The sequence below is a fragment of the Triticum aestivum genome, chromosome 6A, assembly GCF_018294505.1.
Source record: "Triticum aestivum cultivar Chinese Spring chromosome 6A, IWGSC CS RefSeq v2.1, whole genome shotgun sequence".
Taxonomy (NCBI): domain Eukaryota; kingdom Viridiplantae; phylum Streptophyta; class Magnoliopsida; order Poales; family Poaceae; genus Triticum; species Triticum aestivum.
This window is the reverse complement of record NC_057809.1, coordinates 126,290,527-126,310,672: the sequence shown is the minus strand read 5'-3', so window position 1 is coordinate 126,310,672 and position 20,146 is coordinate 126,290,527. Positions and strand designations below refer to the sequence as shown.

General features: G+C 48.2%; 1 long non-coding RNA gene across 1 annotated transcript; it reads left to right on the top strand.

Moving 5' to 3' along the window:
- Positions 1–14,688: 14,688 nt before the first annotated feature.
- Positions 14,689–19,946, top strand: LOC123132456 (uncharacterized). The gene is made up of 3 exons (XR_006464736.1): positions 14,689–14,976; positions 16,362–16,472; positions 19,589–19,946. It is a non-coding gene; the product is annotated as an uncharacterized lncRNA (long non-coding RNA).
- Positions 19,947–20,146: the final 200 nt, after the last annotated feature.

Below are 20,146 nucleotides of genomic sequence, written 5' to 3'. Positions count from 1 at the left end.
TGGCATTGGTCTGTTTTGGTCACGTGATGTGACTGTTGAGTTGAAAAATTTCAGCAAGTGTCACATTGATGTGGTGGTTCATAGTAACAATCAGAGTGCTTCGGTATGGAGGTTTACTGGTTTTTACGGGGCGCCGAGAGCTTCAGATCGTGGTGAAAGCTGGCAGCTCCTGCGCACTCTCTTTGCTATACCCCATGTAGCATGACTGTGTATGGGGGATTTTAATGAAACTCTCTATGCATCCGAACACTTTAGCAGAAGAGCAAGATCGGAAACACACATGAGAGCGTTTCGGACTGTTATGGATGAGGTTTCCATGCAAGATTTAGGCTGGTCAGGTACACTATATACGTGGGACAACCAGCAAGCAGGTGCAGCAAATGTAAAGGCACGCCTAGACCGAGCTTTTGGGAATGAAGATTTTTAGCAACTTTTTCAACATATACGGGTCAGACATCTCCCCTCTGTTGAGTCTGATCACTGTTTTGTCGTAGCTGAGATTAAGGATATGCTATCTTACGGGCCACGGGCTAAGAGACAGTTTCGTTTTGAGAATGTTTGGCAGACGCATTCGGATTACGATCGCCTGGTATGTGATACTTGGCGGGGAATTCAACACACGCCAGGGCTCCAGGGGATTGCATCGGCCTTGGGGTCCCTCCAGTCTATTCTTGAGCCATGGGGTTCAAAGGAATTTGGTTGCTTGGCACGCACGGTCAGGAAACTTCAAAAGAGATTAGACCGCATCAGGTGCTCTACCATGGGGGTGGGACCAACAGATGAGGAGAAAAATACTGTAAAGAAGCTGAAGGAAGCGCTATACCAAGAGGAGGTGTGGCTTTCTTTAGACCTTCCAAGCCGCATGGAGAGCTGGGAATAGAACCTCCGGTTCCTCCCTGGTTGAGCTGCATGTGGGCCTCGTATTGGCTCCCGGCCTGCGCCTTTCTAGCCATCAGATCAAGCTTGGAGCGATCATAGCCATTGGTTTAGCCATACAAAAATCTCTAGCGCTTTTCCTATACATCCACTCATCACGTCCTGCGGCTCCATCACCACTCTTTACATGGAGTTGCTCGTCTGACTGTGACACAGGCTTCACAGCACGCAGGTCTCACGGGCATGCTTTTATTTTTGGCTTCCGAATTCAAATTTTATATCTTTCGAAGGGAAAGTTCAAATTAGGTCTTGTTTCATATTCGTGTTTCTCGTGACGAGGGCTTTCAAATAAGATCCATTTAAAATACATTTTGATTAATTTTGAAAATAAATGTTAAGTTTCAACTCTTGAAACTTAGTACGCACGAAGAATAAAATTATGGTTTTTTTGCCTACGACCAACAAAAAAGTTGTCTTAAAAAATTAAAACTTGATAAAAGTGAGTGAGAAATTCACAAGTATTGGATAACAAATCGTAAGTTTCAATGGCCGAAACTTAAAATTATCGTGCCCTCGTGTGGGATACAACTACTTTGCAAATCGCGAGGCAATCAAGTGACCGGCTGGGACTTGGTAGGTGCATGCCTCGGCACTTGCGTGCCCCTGCGAATTTGCCGACCGACCACGCTCCCTTCACTACCTTCCTTGATGTCCTATCTATTACGTGTGCTTTCTCTCATGTCAAGGGATTTTCGTCGGGTCTTAAAAAGCAATTGGTACATATATTCGTAGTTGAAAGAGCGCCACATCAAGTCAGCGAAGAATATAGAAGGTCAAAGACACATTCACAACCTCTACTCCAAGAAAAAACTTAGGTTCCTCTGCCTCCCCTAGGTCCGACTCGTCTTCGATGGCCCTAGGGCCATGGAGGCACTATGGACCCCAGCCCTTGCCGGTTGGAGTGATCTTGCTCTGTTTGTTTTGTTAATTCGTTTAGGATTTGGGTCATGCTCACGAAGACGAGGTGGCAGCGGCTCCTTAAAAAAGGAACAAGGTTCTCCCAGCTTAGAACTCGTTCTGGTGATGCATTTAGCGTTGTCAGAGGGCGTGTGGAGGTGTGTTTCCGATGGATCTTGCGGGATTCGGTCAGTGCTAGTCTTTGGTGGATTCATTTGGATCCAATTTTTGTTCGTCTTCATTCGTGTGTGTATAGGTTGGATCCTTTCAATTTGATCTATACATATTTTCATCGGTGACGGTTGCTGTCCTGATGCGCTGGTCCTCTGAGATCTTAGCATGACTACTTCCCGACTGTCTACTATATTAAATTTGGCCGGGCTTCGGTGAGGGAGAGGTGATGACTGTTGCGCGTATTTGGCTGTAGTTGTTGCTAGATGGTCTATGGATATGAATGCAATTTTTTTATTTCTGTATTCTTTGTACTCCCATGGCATGATGAATATATCAAAAGTTTTCTTGCGAAAAGAATATATTATAGAACACAAGTCAAAAAGGAGAAATGATATACTCAGGCTCTGGCCCCGTAAGGGCCTATTTGAACCTCTCTCAGATTCTCCAAATCTCCAAATCCAGCTTTCCTCGATAGTGTCCAACTCTGCCTGGTGATCAGAAATCGTTTGACACGATTGATAATTTCTCTCAGTGACACATGTGATAAGCAATCTAAACTATTTAAAAAAAAAATCTCCCAGTGCCGTGGCCCAACTGGGAGGCTATTGAAACATTTGTTCTAGCATGGCTTCGTGAAACGTTTTCTTTTGTGGTGGCATTTTAGTTGTGAATATGGCCAACTCTCGGTTCTTGTTTTGCTGGAGCTAGGTTTTGTGGGCTTATCGTTTTTACACCGTGGGTTGGCTTAGCTTCTTGGGTTTAACTTCTTAGAGTTTACATGGTCGGGCTGACTCCAATCGTGGAGTTTGTGGAGCCAGGAGTTAGAATCCGAATATGTCGAATTCATGGGTTATAACCCCAATTCGATGATCATTCCTGTGTATCCTCGAACAATGTCGCATCTAGAGAATTTGACAAAGCTTGGGCACACCGCTAGCTAAAATACTTCATTTGGTTTATAACAAGTATCAGATATTTGAATAAAGTCATACGCAATATACTCACAGTTTTTCTATATATCGTAGATATAAAAAAATATGTGAGATACATAATTGTAATGCTCGTGCAGTTGATGCTAGCTAAATTCTTGATCGAGAATTTGTCTTCTTGGGACGAATTTCCATGAGAGGAGCCGTTGCTTTGTCTTATGCGCTTGCAGTTTGTCACTAATCACTATCATCCATTGGAGTCATGGCCTGACCAAAGGCCTGGATGTACATCTCTCTTGCATGTCTCTCCGCCAGGCCGAATTCAGCTAGGGCACAACTGCGTCCATCTCGCTGTAGGCAGTCGCGAGTCATGACTCGTATCACGCAAAGCAACAAGCGAGCAAAGGTAGCCAACGATTGATTGATCAATCCCCCTCCTGCCTGTCTTCACGAGCAGTGTTGGCCTATTGTAGCCCATGTAAAAAATGACTAAATTGGCTTATAACCTCACTGATTGATGTAAGGGAGAAAAGCAAAAAAAAAAAGCCCAAAGATGGCGCAATTAAATCCTTGGTTTTTAGTGCTTTTAAAGATTTCCACTGCTTTGAAAAGTCATTGACCTTCAAGGAAAAGTCATTGACCTTCAAAGGACGTGGCGGCATTGAGCTTGGGCACGTGCCTTGGGGGCAATGATAGTATCAGAGATTTCCTAATTTGTCTTTTGAAATGGGTGCCCTAGGTCGATGGTGTTCTTGTTGAAGTATAAATACATAGCCCATCTTTCCCTATCAGCTTGCTCTTGGATGAACTGACTTGTGCGTGCAGTTTTATATGGTATTAGAGCCAAGCGGTTTTGAGTTCAAGATCCGACCGATGCAATTTAACAATAAAAAAAGTTACACTCATTTTCGGTCCACGTTTAGGCCCGGGGAGCCACACGTGAGGGGAAGTGTTGAAGTATAAATGCATAGCCCACCTTTCCCTATCAGTTTAGCTTTTGGGTGAACTCGCTGGCGCGTGCAGTTCTACACTCCCTCAGTCCAGTACTTGACTCCTTTGGGCCTGCAAGCTTTCCTCAAACGGGGTGTCTCTAGCTTGGGCTTAAGTGATCTTACTTCTTGTCGACAATTCCTTATCAATATCTGTAATCTAGAGCCATCATTAGCGTTGGGTATATAATATAAATAAAGATTTAAAATAACATGTAGGGTCGATCCATGTTTGGCAAAGAACAGAACATTACACTTAGGAGGGGCTAAATGCATAAACACAATGAAGTTAACTGTAAACATAATCAAATACAATATTGATTTGTTTGGTTAGAAAGTGCAGCAGTGATCAATTCCAAAGTGGTCGTGGCAGTAGCGATCTTCACCTTAGAGACACGTGCTTATGCAAGCTTAGGTAGGAGGGGCAACGATAGTGAGACGCAAGTTGCTTCTGCAAAAGACAACCGCCGGCTGTGGTGGTCGCGACATGGAGGTGGCCACACTCTTCTTTTGACTCTATTGTCATCTTCCTCCTCCTACCTCTGCCTCGCCACCATCCACCTCATGTCCACCACCATGTGCAACCGCATCCCCACCAGATGCATCACTTATGAATTTGCCGACCCTGATACACTGACCGACACTGGCACTGCCAGTGCCACCGACGTAGCAGCTGGACTGCATGAGCGACCTTGTTGGTTTTGCCGAAGCCAAAGGCGGAGCCTTGGCCACTGTTGTCATGCAAGGTTGGGCGCCGATCGACGGCTTTCGGCACGTACCCGTGGTTGGATGCGATGTCTCTGGCGGTGCCATGTTGAAAGTGCATATAGCTCCTAAGTATGGTTTTAGTAATTGATGACAATCTCTATGGAATAATGCTTTTGTCGAGATATATTTGAAAAATTACTCTATAGATGGCACCTTAAGGGTATTAGATGGATGCCATAAAGGCGAAGATATGCTTTAAGCTTTGGTATTGAATGACAATTCCGATGGGGGCATAAAGTCCTTTGAGTTTTACATGAATAAATGTTCTATAGTGATGCATGAAGCATATAAGAAAAAGGGTTTCTTCCCTCTTTGTATTACAAAGCAACCAACTTCGATACAACCAACGATAGGTGCTAGGGCGAAAGCAGCACAATCACGCCCAAAAGAAACGAAAGAGAAAACAAAAAAAGAAACAAATGCAAACAACAATGGATCAACGAAAACGATGAAGACCCACAACCGCTGCGCCCACCGGAGAATTCCACCACACTCCAAGCACTCCGGACCGCCGCATACCAAGCAACACCTTCAAGAAGGATCGCGACGCCGACGACGCTGCTGCCCGGACAAGTCCTAGGGTTTCCCCCGGTATGCAGAGGATTGCGGGGGAAGGGGCAAACACGACGCCCTTCAGGAAGGCACGGCGGGCGCCCACAGACGTCACCGCGTCGGTGTCGGACAAGCCGACAAGGATTTCTCCTGACCACCAACCACCCACGACTCCAGAAGATCCATCGTGCGCCACCAAACACGCCACCCACCAACATGCGCCACCACGACCGTGCAGTCCCCATCGCCGTCTCCCCATGGCAAACGAAGTGAGACCGGCGGGAAAAGAGAAGGCAACCGGGAACGAGGGGCGGCAGGAACAACAGCCACGCGGGAGGGGACAACCTCCACCGCCCGTGGCGGGAACCGGCCGGACGTAGCAACAGGGGCAAACCAGGCAACCGCGACCAAATCTACCGGGGGAAAGGGGAGGTGGAGAAGTGGCCCATGGCCACGACCGGCGCTGTGCCGGCTCCAGCTCTAGCTCCCCCGTGAAACCATGTTTCGCCCCCGCGCCGAAGGCCCAGATAGGCCCGGCCGAGCCCAAGACGGGCTCGTGAAGCCCTCATCGCCGCGCTGCAGTACACTAGCCGCTGTCCCCGCCACCCCCTGCACGAGTCACCCTGCCGTCCACCGGAGACGCCGTAGAGGAGCTCCGGCCAGGCAGGCCCAGACCTAGATGGGGCCCTTTGGGCCCAGATCTAGGCCGGGAGGGCACCGCCGCCAGCCACCGCGACGCCCCGCCGCCAAGCAGCGCCGTCGCCGCCACCTCGCCACCCGGCACCGCGCCATCCAAGGTGCCACGTCGCCACCGGATCCGCTGCTGCCAAAGTAAGCCGCCGCTAGCCGCCCGAGCCGTGGCGCTGCGCGGGGGGAAAGAACGGGGTTGTCGCCGCCGACACCACACGAGCAAGGCCCGGTGGTCCAGGCCGACGGCGGGGGGAGGGGGAGAAGGGGAGGGGAGGCGCTGGGGAGGGCGGAGAGGACGCCCTCGGTCGCCTCGCTCGGGGAGGCGACGCGGGGGTATAGTGGAGGGAGGAGGGGGAGGGGGAAGGGAGGAGGTCGGGGGAGGAGAGGGCTAGCGGCGGCGGGCGCCCCGGCCGCGGCTACCCACGACAGGGGAGCCGGCGGCGGCGCGGGCGAAACCCTAGGGAGGGGGAGCCGCCGCTTCGGGAGTAGGTCAAGTTTGCTGCCATTGCTTTTTCATGAAGCATATGAAGTTGATTTAAGAAGAGTTCCATCAAAGCCTCTCGAAGAAGTCCTCATGGTATTACTCTCTACTTACACCTTGTCCATAAAATCCTTGGTATACCTATAATATGAGTTTGTGGACTTGTATAAAATAGAGTATCAGTTTGAGGATTGCCAAGGAAAGAGGCTCCATCGAAAGATTCTTTCCCTAGGGGATCGATCAACTTTTTTTGAGACAATTTACAAAGCTTTATTATGTCGTCACATGTTGTGCTGGGACGAAAGAGAGGTTCCCGGAATGGCCTAACCACACACGACGGCCTACCCCTAAATTCAAAGTATGCTTCGCTAAATTATGAGCCTCCACATTGAAGCTCCTAAACTCATGAACAAAGTTGCAAGAATTAAAACTACTATAATAATCTATGATTTCATGCACAATCGCTCCATACTCCGCTCCATTCTTCAGCTTGATACTGTCAATTACCTCCTTGCAATCCGAGGCCACGTGTATGTGCTGAAGTTGAAGATCCTCGGACAGCGCCAAAGCCTCCCTCATGGCCAGTGCTTCTATGGTAGCAGGGTTGGTAATCGCTCTGAAGCCCAGCGTAGAAGCTCCTAGGAACGCACCTTGCCCATCTCTGGTTATAGCGGCAATGGTTCCAACCCCTCGCCTCTCTGCAACTGTTGCATCCACATTGAGCTTGGACATATTGTGTGGGGGCTTCAACCATTGCTTTGGTCTTTGTGGCTGGCCGCTGGTTCTCGTCGGCACAACCTTGATCTGTATCTGGAAGTCGGTAATATATCGCTGTATGAAGAGGTGTGTTGACAAAGGGGATTGGTGTAAATCCTCATAAACTGCTTTCCTCTTCGAACTCCATACTGCCCACAGTGTAGTTGCCATCATCAGAAATTGCTCCGGCTTCAGTACTTCATTCAGGGAAAATAACCACTCGCGTGGATCATCAATGATATGTTGACACATCTTTTGGACTAGCTCGTCGTCCAATAGCGGCCATACACACCGGGCGTTTGTGCAATCAAGCATCGTGTGTCTCCACGAGTCCATGGCGCCACACAGTTTGCATGCCGCCGAGTCCCCCATGTATCTGTGAACAAGCACGTCAGCTGTCGGAATGGAGCTTCTCGCCAATCGCCACAGGAAAATTTTGATCTTTGATGGAAGTTTGGCCTTCCATAGCGCCGACCAAGAGTTACTCTCATGTCCAGCCCCCGAGGTTCCTTCCTCCCCATCTATCCATGATTCTTTCGCGATCTTGGTATGCATGATTAGACTGTATGCAGATTTAACTGAGAAGAAACCTTTCCTCTCCCCGCTTCATGCCTAAAAATCGCTGATATTTCTTGTACAAAGCGGAATACTGAGAACTAGCGAACGTGTTCGTTCGCTGGGGCACTGGCGATCGAGCGGTCCTTGCCATAGAGGCACATTCAGCTCCCCCCTTGGGCCTCCAGGCCCAATTATCATTTCTTAAACAAAAAAATAGAAAACTGTAAAACAATATTTGTCATGATGTAGGTAAAAATAAAGTAGTATAAAAAATTGCCATCTCATACAAAACAATTTTGCCCCTTGTCTGAATTATGAAAAATTTCATGCTACTTTATAAAATCGCATTACTCTAATTTATAAATTTACAATGAGTATGCTCAAAATAAAAAAGAAGGTCATGTGATCTAGAAATAAAAGAAAATTGGCATGCTAAACTTTAAAAAATTGCCATCATGTAGGTAAAAAATGTTTTATCTGGATAAGCCCCAATTAGATTCTATATTTTTTGTTTCCAAAAACAAAAACAAAAACAAAAACAAACACTTGAATTGCCATGGTCAAAAAAGAAAAAAATTCTGTGCCATAAAAAATGTCATCTTCTTAATATTAAAAATGCCATGTTCTTGACTATTAAAATGCCATGCTCTTAATAATAAAATTACGTCCTCTTAAAAATAAAAATGCCATGTTATTGACTATTAAAATGCCATGCTCTTAACAAAAACTGACATCCTCTTATTAAAAATGTCATGTTATTAATTATTAAAATGCCATGATCTTAATAATAAAACTTGCATCCTCTTATTTATAATATGTCATGCTATTAATTATTAAAATGACACTCTCTTAATACTCAAAATGCCATGTGAGAAAATAAAAAGCCCATGTTTTGGAGGACAAAAAAATGCCATGATTTTTGATAGATTTTTTTTGCCATTCTACATATTATAAAAATGCACATGGCAAGTCCATGAAAACACCCCTACCCCTCTGAAAATAGGAAATTTTGGAAATATTTTCAAGTAAAAACGAATTTAAAAGAACCTTCAAAGTATATGTGACAAACTTTACTGCATTTTATCACAAAAGACAAGTCCGTTCAGTGGTAAATGCCCACTTCACTCCATAATGAGGTCGCGGGTTTGATTCCCAGCACCCACACGCCTCGGTTTTCATTTTAGTTAGGGAGGAAAAAAAGGGATGTTCGCTAGTGAGCCGTTCGCAGCTAATAGTAGGGAAAACTAGCGTGGCACCATCGTGGTGCCGTGATTTGTGCCAGAAGATCGAGCGAAAGTTGATGCGTTTGCTGGGAAATGCTAAATAACCGACGGTCGCCATATAGCATTTCTCATAACAATACATTTTTTGTGAAAAATTTTTCGATCTATTCATCAACTGATAAGGTAGTACAAAGAAAACCAGAAGTAAAAAGTTACGTCCAGGTCCTTGCACGCTGGTTGTTGTATAGTCCAATATGAATCAATCGAGGAGCATAATCCAATTATGTGGCGCCACCCTTGCTGCCCCGCTCTGTCTCTCCGCCCTACAAGTGACGACATATATTTCCCCACCAGCTGCTTTCATCGAGGAGTGATCTACCCTTGTTTTTCTTGCTAGCCTTCCACGCCCTCTCCGTCAGAATGAAAGCGCTCTTCGACACTAGAATGGATCGTCTAGCCAATCCACGTGATCAATCGGTGATGTACTTCGTAGGTGCAGCAGACCAGCAGTGCAGCTTGGCTATGATCTCATGGAGAAACTAACTGATCTCTCGATGCAAATGAAAGGTGAAACGCGATCAATAGTACACGTGAAACGTGATCAACATCTTTTAGCTACTAGTAGGAGTACTATATAGTTACATGCAACAAACATGGAAATGAAACGGACACACACCGAACACACTACACAGCATACGCTAGCAAAAGATCTAGGCGGCCGCGACGGCCGGCCGCGGCGGCGGTATCGACGACGTCCGCGCCCGGGCCGGCTGAGGCAGCGGCGGCGGCGGCGGCGAAGGGAAGCTGCGGTAGAGGAGACCGCCGTCGCTGAAGTCGTCGTAGTCGACGTCGTCGTCGCTGTCATCGGGGCCCTCATCGAAGTTGAGCGCGTAGCTGAGCGGGTCGTATCTGCCGACGCCGCGGCTGTCCCGCCCGCCCCACCGCGCCCGGCCGCCGTAGCCGAAGCAGCAGCACACGGTGGCCCGCAGCCTGCGCCGCAGCGAGCTCGGCGGCGGTGGCGAGGCCTCCATCTCCATGGTGTAGATATTCCGCGGGCGCCGTGACACGGTCAGAGGTCAAAACTGCTGGCCGCGTGTTTAGCCAGGTGGTGTTTGGTTAAGGCGGATATTACGAGTGGATTAGGAGCGGGGGGTGGCGTGTGGACGTGGGGTGGTTAAGTAGGAAGAGGAAGTGTGTGGAAATGACGGAGAAAGACACGCCGGCTGGTGGTGGCGACGGCGTGAAGGGGAAGTCGCCTCGGCGGGCACGGGTTCTCCACCTGGTACCATTAACATAACCGTACTTAATATAAACATCGATATAGTTAGTCACCGTGGTCATCTCGCTAGGACATTCACGTACCATTGAAATGATATTTCACCTTTGTCCTCTTGCTATTTTTAAAAGCAAATTTGTGTTTGTACCTATCAATGGAGACATTGGGCTACCACCATTGGAATATTATTTCACCTTTGTTCTTTGTGTGTGTGTGTGTGGGGGGGGGGGGGGGGGACTTAAGACACGAGGGTTTCCGTTTATACAAATGAAATGTCCCTGGGAACGTTCGGTTTCGGCGGACGAAAACATTCGATAGAGGAAGTACCTCCCAGAAAACCATTTTTCTGTGACGCTATTAAACCTTAAACACTGATATTTTGGAACTCATTCTCTAACCAGTTAAAACAACACAGAAAAATGGCATGACGTATAAAACAAAGGCCTTCATGTTCAAATTTAATCATGTACCGTGCATTTCTCTAAAATGGATATTGCACATGGATTCTCTCGGCTCCCCACCCCGCCTCGCCCACCTCGGCGACTCGGGGGGAACCCCAGCCGCCGGCCAACAATCACCCCCCACCGCCCTCTCCTGCATCGCCGCCGCCGGAGGGACGATGGGTGAAGCCGCGCCGGTCCCCGAGATGGTGACGGCGGGGCGGATCTGACGCATTGCGAGCTCCCTCCCTTCCCGTTGCACCCCCGATCTCCTCCAGATGCGGCGCGTGCTCCCTGCCTCCTCCCTCATGGCCGCTGCCCCGCAGGTCCGGCGGGGCGTGCCCATGCCTCGGGCATGTCTTGGGGGTGGCTACAGCCCCCCCTCTCCCAGTTGCGTCTGCGTCTGACCCCTCCTCCTCGACGGGATCTGGTGCTCCGCACCAATCCTATCGTGTCCTCCGGCGGCCGTGTGCACCTGCTGTGGTGCGGCTCCCCTCCCCATCGTGAGCTTCGGATCTGCTGCTCGACAAGCGGCGGCCTTGGAGGTGCCTGTAGTGCCTGGCGGCTGCTGTCTCTTTTGGCAGGCCGACCGGATCATGGTTGTGCGTGTGTGTTCACCATCACACAACCACCCCCACCCCTGGAGGGGCGAGTCCTTCCCGGCGGTTGTAGACCTGGGCCCCTTCCAGCGTGCATGCTCGGTTGGGGCGGCTTCAGGCCCGACGCGCCCCGGGAGTTGCGCTCCTTCCGGCTCCTTCAGCTCGTCGACACTTGCGCGCCTTCGCACCCCCGCCCTGCTGGTGATTTGGTTGGCCGTCCATCCCGGCGCGTCTTCGATTCCAGCGCACCTACGGAGCTGTGCTCTCCCTTCCAGCTCCCTGGGCTCGCGGGCTTCCTTGCTGCTCCGGTCCTGGTGACTCGGATCTGTGCCACCCTCCAGATCCGCACTCGCTCGGGCCTCCGGCCAATGTCACACCCCTTACCATCTCTCATTCCGCGCAGCCGCCCACCTCTGTGCCCTATTTGTCCTTCAGCTGCTCCGTTGCTCACGCGTCCGGCGACTCCGGTGCCTCTTCGGCGGTGGGCGTGGCTCCCCTTCGTGTAGTTGTGGCCCCGACCTATCCATGACTTCCCTTCACCGATTTGTGATCCGACGGGTTGGGATTGCTCAGACTCTAGCCAGGGCGAAATCCCTACATGCTATGCTGGCAGCGGCGACACCTGCGGGTGTCGTCTCCTTCTTGAAGGCATTGTCACGTCCGTTTCTGAGCCCCTCTTCAAGCATCAGGGGAAACCCTAGTCCTGGTTATCCGGATCGGACAACGGTGGTGTCTCAACGTCATTCTCCTTCATGAAGGCGTCGTCTTGTTTGCTTGCAGCATCCTCGGATCTGGATCTCGAGATTGTGATGGTCTTGTTGTTGGTTTGGGCTACTTCTCAGGATTGCGAGTTTAGCTGTGTTCTTTTCTATTTGGGCTAAGCATCCCTTGCTTCTCTGCTTCGGGCACCATGTTCGCACCTATTACGTTTGTGTCATGTGATGTATCACATCTTGTACTCGTTCTAAACTTCTTCTATCAATGAAATGATACACAAGCTTTGTGTATTCACGAAAAAAAGGAAATAAAAAAAATATAGAATAAACAAAAAATAATTTGACAACCTAAGAAAATTTAAAAATTTATATAAACTACCATGTCTCTAGGATTTCATATATAGCACAATGCTAAAACACAAAAAATGTATATAGCAAAAGCTACTAGTTGCAATGTGAAATAAAATAGTATTTTAACTAATTTTTTCCAACAAAGAATATATTTTATTTGCTCAGAACGAAGCATCCACCAGGCCTCTGCATAGTTAGGATGCACACAACCACACCAATTCACACACACGCGAAAACATATCGACAACTAGATCTATGATTGACAAACTACAACAATGAACATATCTGTACCAACCATCTCATGACATCAAATAGACAATGAAATTATTCAACATCAACGCCTTTAGGAAGGGAGCAACACTTAAGCTTCGTCGTTATCGGATTCAACCACAAGGCGAGAATCTAGGTTTTCATCCTGAAGAATCAGCTCTTGCATATCCAACAATGCCTTCAACAAGGTAATGATGCAAGAAAAAACATCGTCATTGTCATGTATAACCACTCGGGTCTGACCTATGATTTCGCCTCGGAGCTCGAGACCAGGTACTTGAGTAGCACCACCATCAAAGTCACTCGTGTGTTATCACCACCATTTTTCCGTGATCCCAACTGCTACATGCAATGTGACCGTCACCACTGCACCATCATTCCTCTTTGTCAAGTCTCATCCATAATTTGCATTTAACCGCTGAAGTCAACCATCCACCACCGTCATCGTGGAGTCATAGGAAGTCGTTGTAGTATAGTTTGTAGCCACCACTATTCGACCGATCGGATCTGGATCATCACCATCAAGTCGTGGAACGTAACACCGCCGACCGGTCACCGCATGCGTGGAAGGCTAGCACCTAACCGCCGCGGTCCACATCCAGCAAAGAGCTCGATGCACACCGGGCACCCGACATCAAATCTGTTTGGATCTAGCTGAGATCGGCCCGGACACGGAGCTGCCACCACAATCAAGGACACGACCCTAGCCGGTGGCGAGCGCCCCACATAGTCAATCCCACTCCGACATGAAGAACTGGGCGCGCTCCCAATTGTTGTATATCAGGATGTATGTGTCCCATGGCAAGAAAGCGGCAAACAGACGAGAGGATTGGGGAGATTCAAAACATAAAAAAAAAAATACGATGGGGGAGTGCTCCGCCACCGCTGTCTGTCCTCGAGATAATTGCATCTATAGTCCTCATAGTCGCTCGCGACATTCAACTTAGTCCTGGAACTCGCGTATTGCATCAATACGATCCCGGTACATGAAAATACATGCTCAATACGGTCCCTAAGGTTGAAACAGCAATCCTGGCTCTACACGTTGCATACTTCGTACTTCTATAGTTGACAGGCCCACTTTTCTGTGGGCCGAGAAATAAAACGGATTGTCGGTGGGCCGAGAAATAAAAGGAAAAATGATCGGTGTGGATATTCGAACCCGCATGGCACCGTCGCTGCGCTAGCTAATCACCAAGCAAAGTACGTGCGGCCGAAATATAGGAATGCATCCTCTCTTATATTAATACGTTCTTTAAAAAATCATAAATCTATAAAATGTTCAATAGTTTATTTAAAAAACGTTCATCGATTCAAAGAATGTTCATGATTAAAGAATAACAGTTCGTGTCTAGAAAAAATGTCCCTGAATTTTTCTAAAATATTTAAAACAATGTTTGGGAGTTAAAAAAATATTTCATTTAAAACAAATGTTCACAGATTCAAAACATATTCATGAATTCAAAAAATGTTTGTCACAAACAAAAAATGTTTCCGAATTTCAAGAAATGTTCGGCTATGCAAAAAAAATGTTGACGAGTTCTAAAAAACATGTACGCAATTTCAGAAAATGTTCTTAAATTCAAAAAAGATTAACGAATTTGTAAAAACAATCAGGAATTTAGAAAATATTCGCATCTTCAAAATTTTGGTGAACATTTTTTCACTTCGATGAACAAATTTTAAATTCGAAAAATGTTCACCCCAATTTTTAAAAATGTTTACTGAATTTAAAAACTGTTCATGAATAAAAAAATATTCACAATTTTATATTCACAATTTCAAAAAATTGTACTTAGTTAGTTTAGGGCGGTATGCACCAGGTTGCTCGCGCCAAATAGGAGACCGCTAAAAAAGTGAGCACGGACAAAATCCAGAACACACATAGACAGCTGGGCCGTAGCTTTAAAAAAAAAAAACTTAAACGCTGTCTGGTGCGCGAGCGCTATCAAACGCGCTGGAACGGCCGCACCACAGCCGTCCATCTCGCGCGACCGCACCACACGTTGGCGTGGTGGACCGACCAGGGGTGACGGTGGGTTTTGTCGTTTTTCCCCTTCGAAATATGGGGAGGCGCGCCCCATCCTCCCGTTCCCCGTTCCCCATTCCCACTCTACACTCCGCAGGCGACTAGTCCCCACGAAATCCCTAAGGCTTCGCGGCGAGCGCGGCCGGCGGGAGAGCCGGCGACGAGTTAATTCAAGGTAGCAAAGGATTCCGCAGCAGTTCGACGAGGGGTGAGGGCGGCGGGCGCGTGCCGGAGAAGGAGGACAAGGAAACGACGACGGGGGAGGGGGGCGGAGCTGGTGGTTCTGCGTGAGGCGGCGACGAACCCGGGAGACGCGAGTTCCTGCTGCTTCGACGACCCGAGGTCAGTTTCTCATACGATTCCCCTGCTCCCCCCACGTCTAGTGGTTTGCTGGTGTTTCGTCGCCGACGGCCTCGTCGTCATCAATGACCCGCAGGTGAGGCTCCCGGAAGGGAGGGAGGGATTTTTGTGGCTTGATACCTTTTTGACTACCTAATGATTTTGTGGAGGTGCTTCAGACCTATTTCTCGCGCCATTGGGCTGCGGCATCATCTGCCCCCCACATATTCAGATGCATCCACTGCTGAAGTAGGGTTCACCCAGAACTCGGGCAATTTTTCCAGACGTAGGCAATACTGTGTGTGTTTTGTAGGCATTTAGACATAAATTAGTATGCAATAAACATTGTGTTTTAGTAGGGAATTAGAATAGATAGTTTCTAAGGTCTAGCAGTTCTGTTTTTTTTTTGTAGTCAATCAGATATGAGATAAGTAGGCAAATGGCGTCCTAGCAGTTTCTAAGGCTTGCAGCAGGAGCTACTGAGATGTTTCCTGGAATTGATTGTCAACATTCGTAGAAGAAGCTTGCCAGTAGTATCAGTCAAAAAATGCTGCCACACGCGATGATTATGTTTCTGCGTGAAATTAAATGATGCGGGTGTAATTAGTTTAGGAGAATAATCAGTATGAAATGCAGGCAAGCATATAGAGAAATATAGGCAATCAGATAGAGATTTGTAGGCAACAGTCATTTAGAAAATAGGCAATATTGTGTGTGTTTTTTATTTTTATTTTCGAGTTTATTTGATGATGACCAACCAGGCTTCAGCTTGGTCTTTGTCCTGGTTTTCTGGATTTGGATGTAGGAATGACCGACTAAGTTACTGTCTGGTTTGCAAGGATGGATGGGATGGTGCCGACGGAGAAATTTGCAGGTCTTAGCATTCCATATGAAATAAAACCAAATTAAGCCAGCTTAATTGAATCAACTTTTTTTAATCAAATGAAGGCAAATGTGTTGCCTCTGTTTTTTGGGGGAAAACGCAGCGTTTGTTTGGCGTGGAAACTTCATCCTTCCTGATACGTGTGGATACCTTCTGCTTCGAGAAATTTTTTTGGTCTATATATGTGTGGATACATGAATCATTTTCACTTTTGCTGCTTGCTTTTTTCCACATCGTATCATCCCAGTTGCTTCATTTTATTTTGCTACCCCTAATCAATATCATCATACACCTGAAAACTGACATTTATGAGAATTTTCATGAATTCACAATGCTTTTTTGTGGATAGTTAGCATGTTTTCAATGATCTATATATCTCGACAATGCATGTAGAATAATGGGAGGGGCAACTCTATGTATTCTTTTTTCTGCAGTCGTAGGCGCGATCCCAAAACTAAAACAGATTTCATATGCATCCCACATTTTCTTTGTCTTTTCTGTGTAGGCAAGGTTTTGCCTCCAGTAGTCGGCAAGGATTTTCAACACCAGTTTCTTCGGCATCCCTGGACTGGCAGTATTTAAGATGGAGGACTACATAGATGAGCACACTGGCGAGGTACAGTCCACACACACCCTATTTCTTTTGTTTCTCGTCTCCGATACATGTTTTCCCCAACATTGCCACGACCTCCCGATATCAGCTTGCCCAGTCCGGGCAGAGGCATGGGACAACAAACACATAGGGACAGTCCGGGCAGAGGCATGGGACAACAAACACATAGGGACAGTCCGGGCAGAGGAATGGGACAACGAACACATAGGGAAAGACGCAAAAGTAGATAAAAAGCCAGAGGGTGGATACGGAAAGCTCCATGTGAGATTTTATTCCTGTTCTTGAACAGTTTTTAGTAGGCATCAACATCTTCTCATACCAGCCTAACATCCCCTTAATATCTTTTTTTATTGTTTTTCGTTGTGTTTTTCATTCACCACTAAAAACCAGATGAGGACAATATACACGCGGGGTAGGGGTTGGCCTTTTTGTTGGTTACGAGCAGGTCCACTTTGGTTTTTCATCCCTAGTGCCGCCTCACCCGACGAACCAAGTCGTCCATAACTAGACGAACACCCACACCAAGTCGTCTAAACTGAAGAACACACTCGCCTACCACCTCGATGACCTAGTGTCGCCTCACCCAATGAACCAAGTCGCCTAACCTGAAGAACACACTTGCCTACCCCCCTCGGTGACATAGTGTCGCCTCACACAGCGAACCAAGTCGCCCAGAACCAGACAAGCACCCACACCAATTCGTCTAACCCGCAGGACGACACTCGCCTACCCCCTCGATGACCTGGTGTTGCCTCACCCGACAAACCAAGTCACCCAGAACCAGACGAACACCCGCACCAAGTCGCCTAACCTGAACAACACACTTGCCTACCCCCCTCGGTGACCTGGTGTTGCCTCACCCGACGAACCAAGTCGCCCAGAACCAGACGTACACCCACACCAAGTCGCCCAACCCGAAGGATGCACTCGCCTACCCCCTCGATGACCTGGTGTCGCCTCACCCGACGAACCAAGTTGCCCAGAACCAGACGAACACCCACACCAAATCGCCTAACCTGAAGAACACACTCGCCTACCTACCTCAGTGACCTAGTATCGCCTCACCCGACAAACCAAGTCGCCCAGAACTAGACGAACACCCGCACCAATTCGCCTAACCCGAAGGACGACACTCGCCTACCCACCTCGGTGACCTGGTGTCACCTCACCCGACGAACCAAGTTGCCCAGAACCAGACATACACCCACACCAATTCGCCTAACCCGAAGGACGACACTCGCCTACCCCCTCGATGACCTGGTGTCGCCTCACTCGACGAACCAAGTCGCCCAGAACCAGAAGAACACCCATACCAATTGGCCTAAACCGAAGGACGACACTCGCAACCCCCTTGGTGACCTAGTGTCGCCTCACCGATGAACCAAGTCGCCCAGAACCAGACGTACACCCACACCAATTGGCCTAAACCGAAGGGGCGCACTCGCCTACCCCCCTTGGTGACCTGGTGTCGCCTCACCCGACGAACCTTGTCGCCCAAAACCAGGCGAACATCCACACCAAGTCGCCTAACCCGAAGAACACACTCGCCTACCCCCCTCGGTGACCCGGTGTCGCCTCACTCGATGAACCAAGTCGCCCAGAACCAGACATACACCCACACCAATTCGCCTAACCCGAAGGACGACACTCGCCTACCCCCTCGATGACCTGGTGTCACCTCACTGATGAACCAAGTCGCCCAGAACCAGAAGAACACCCACACCAATTCGCCTAAACCGAAGGGCGCACTCGCCTACCCGCCTCGGTGACCTAGTGTCGCCTCACCCGACAAACCAAGTCGCCCAAAACCAGACGAACACCCGCACAAAGTCGCCTAACCCGAAGAACACACTCGCCTACCCCCCTCGATGACCTAGTGTCGCCTCACCCGACGAACCTAGTCGCCCAGAACCAGACATACACCCGCACCAAGTCGCCTAACCCGAAGGACGTACTTGCCTACCCCCCTTGGTGACCAAGTGTCGCCTCACCCGATGAACCAAGTCGCCCAGAACCAGATGAACATCCACACCAAATCGCCTAACCCGAAGAACACACTCGCTTACCTATCTCAGTGACCTAGTGTCGCCTCACCCGATGAACCAAGTCGCCCAGAACCAGACGAACATCCACACCAAATCGCCTAACCCGAAGAACACACTCGCCTACCTATCTCAGTGACCTAGTGTTGCCTCACCCGACGAACCAAGTCGCCCAAAACTAGACGAACACCCACACCAGCACATTTGTGTATGCTGACCTCCTAGACGTGTTGGCTTTCATAGAGAATCCAAGGCGGAGAGCGTAGGCTTTATAGTGTGTCTTAGCACCTTCAAGCGTGTGAAACTCCATGCCGATATAAGGTTCCTAGATCGCACCTCATTCTCATCAAAACCTAACAAGCCAGCGTCACATGTGCGACCTTGTCCACCATTCCTAGGCAGAGTTAAAGCCGGGCTGAGCACGGCAGGGGCGGGCGCAATAGTTTCAGCAGTTGCCGTCGCATCAGACACACCAGTAGCAGCAACCGCCGCAACACGAAACCCGCACCGACGACATCTATGACAGGAGAAGAACACAAATCCGGCGACTCGCCCACCCCGTCGATAGAGATAGGGACCTTTTCAGGTTGGGCTTGTGTGCAGTACAGGGGACCACCATCACAATCAACAAAGTCGTCGGGGAGCTCATTGAGATCAAAGCTGCCCATCTGCACATTTTAGAAGACAAAATAGGGGAAGGAATCAATACCGCAAGCGACATAATGTGAACGAAACAGTAGCATTTTTCTTTCTCTTTTTTCTATCATACAAGTAATATCAATGAGCAGAGGGCATTTTGTTTCGGAATCACTGCTAGGTTCAGATACCTGCCTTTTTTGTGTGTGTTTGTAAGCAACTATATTTTTACTTTTTTTAGCTCATCCCTTTTTTTATTTTGTAAGAAACAGGCCTTTTTTCTTACTTATACCCTACTTATTATTGCCGAGTTTGTAAGAAGCTGGACCTTTTGTAAGCAACTACAGAAGTTTATTATACCCAGATTATTAAAAAAAATCATACAAACAAACAACCACGATTCTACAATTAATTAGTTCTCTCTTTCTTGTTTTTTTGCAGAAGCAAGGTGCAAGACAATTGGCAAGAAACAATTCAAGAACCCACAACTTTTATGCAGTATCATGGTTGTACAGGAGGCAAGGACAGGGGACCAGATTTGGGGCAAGATTCAAGTCAGGTTTTCGCAACACTTGGGTACAGGAGGCAACTATGCAAGTAGTAGAGCATGGGGTACGTACGTGCAAAGGGGGGAGTTCCACTAGCTCTAGTAGAACTGAAAAGAATTTGAATGGACCTGTTATCTTTCTTGTTTTTTACCAGGAGAAACTTGCCCAGTTCTGGCAATTTTTTTGCCCACGTTTTCTTCAGATTGTTGCCTGATCAACACAAAAAGTTGCAGACAAGGTTGTTTTCTTCACGAATTTTCCACGATCTTTTTGACTTTGATTTTCACACACCCTTTCTTTACTGTGTTTTTGCTGCGGGAGGGGGAGCTCCCCACTCCTAGGACATGGCGTGCGGCGGCGGCTGGGGAAGAAGTGAGCTGCCGCGAGGTGGGTGAGGTGGGAGATGACGTGAGTGGAGGGTCGCTGTTTCTTTTCTGTTTTCTTTTCGCAG